Genomic DNA, 1,577 nt, shown 5'->3' on the forward strand with positions numbered 1-1,577 from the left:
AAAAACGTTATGACCTCATGAATTTCTTGTAATCTTTAACCATTAATGTTTACTTACAGTAATCTTTATCATTCTGACCTCAAGGAAAAAAAAGAGAGCATAAGCACTAGTTCTACAACTTGGTTTCGCTATTGTTCGATCCATGTGTTCAATTTTAGGTTTGCTTGTCCATTCAATGCTATCAGTTCAAATTTTGAGATGAGCTTAATCTCGAGATAATTGATCCCAAACCAACAATAACAAAGCAAGGAGCCCATACCAACTCTCTGTTTTTTTTTTTTTTTTTGCTTCTAACCACCTGCTACAATTAACAACAATGCTTAATTACTCAGAGTAAACAATCAGGCTTGTATTACAATATTTGTCGATCATCAAATTGGTGCATCAACTTACACAAGGATGCATCGAACAACAAGAAAGCTAGAGCCATACGGCTTGCTTTTCACAGATGAATTGAAACGAGCAACAAGATGTAAGAGCTCACTACCGTGACCAAACATGATGACCCTCTCGACTTGACACTAAAATGGTCTGAATGAAGCAGCAAGCAAGAACCTTACATGGAGATGCCTTGTGCCTGTTTCAATCCAAAATCATCACAGTGAACATCCAAATAACAAGTGCTTTCAATGCAAGTAGAATTGCTAATCCTCCATTGGTTTTTAGTTCCTTGAACATCGTAACGTCACTTTCCATCTAATACAGATATTAATTTCTACACAACCCTCCATCGACAGGACACCTCTCCACATAAAAGTTGTGAACGCATTCACCATGATAAATTGTGTGGGTGACGGTCAAGTGTGTGTTTGGTATTGTTGTAGTTTCTGCAGTTATGGTTTGAGAAAAGGAGGTTCAAGAAAAGTTACAAACCATAGCTTTTCTCAAACCTAAGCTTTTACTATAATTTAAGATAAAAAGCAGATTTAAACAATGAAAACTAAACAATTTTTAACGTTATGATCAATCTAAAAAAATCTTCAACCACACCTTAGCACAATGTCAAACGGAGACTAGCTCTGCCAAAGCAACTTTGCAAATGTTTTGATTAAATTGGCAAGTAGGCGTACAAAATCCCATAAACCACAATTCTGAAAATCTCCAAGGAAAGAAAAGAACCCTCTTTTGGGCGTACCTGAGTTCAGCAATGGTATCCAGGAGTCCTGTCATCAAAATACAATCTAGCATCATGACTAAACAAATGAAAACATATCATCAGAAACGACTCTATCATACAATTAAGATGAACCTTTTGTTTGTATTATCCTCACTGATTTCAATGTCAAAAGCTCTGCAAACTCTACAAGCTGTAAGATCATGAAGCAAGGTTCCCTCTTCCTTAAGATCATGAAGCAATTTCTTCAACTCTGCAAACATGCTATGTCATTCGGTCTGATTGACTAGAATGGCAGCTATCATGAAGAAGGTTCCGATTTTTCTTTTTCTTTTTTTAAAAAAAAAGAGAAAAAGAAAAAGAAAAAACCTTTCCTGTATAAAAAGAAAACTATAAAGCTAAAATAACTTTCATGTATAAAAAGGTCAAATTTCCTATTCTATTCTTATTAAAGGTAAAATCT

At 34.9% G+C, this 1,577-nt stretch overlaps 1 long non-coding RNA gene across 1 annotated transcript; it reads right to left on the reverse strand.

Annotated features, from left to right (window-relative positions):
* Window positions 1–302: 302 nt before the first annotated feature.
* On the reverse strand, window positions 303–1,359 carry LOC133679625 (uncharacterized). The gene is made up of 3 exons (XR_009836183.1): window positions 1,250–1,359; window positions 1,136–1,163; window positions 303–577 (listed from the first exon to the last, which is right to left on the reverse strand). It is a non-coding gene; the product is annotated as an uncharacterized LOC133679625 (long non-coding RNA).
* Window positions 1,360–1,577: the final 218 nt, after the last annotated feature.

The sequence above is a fragment of the Populus nigra genome, chromosome 19 (assembly GCF_951802175.1).
Source record: "Populus nigra chromosome 19, ddPopNigr1.1, whole genome shotgun sequence".
NCBI classification, from domain to species: domain Eukaryota; kingdom Viridiplantae; phylum Streptophyta; class Magnoliopsida; order Malpighiales; family Salicaceae; genus Populus; species Populus nigra.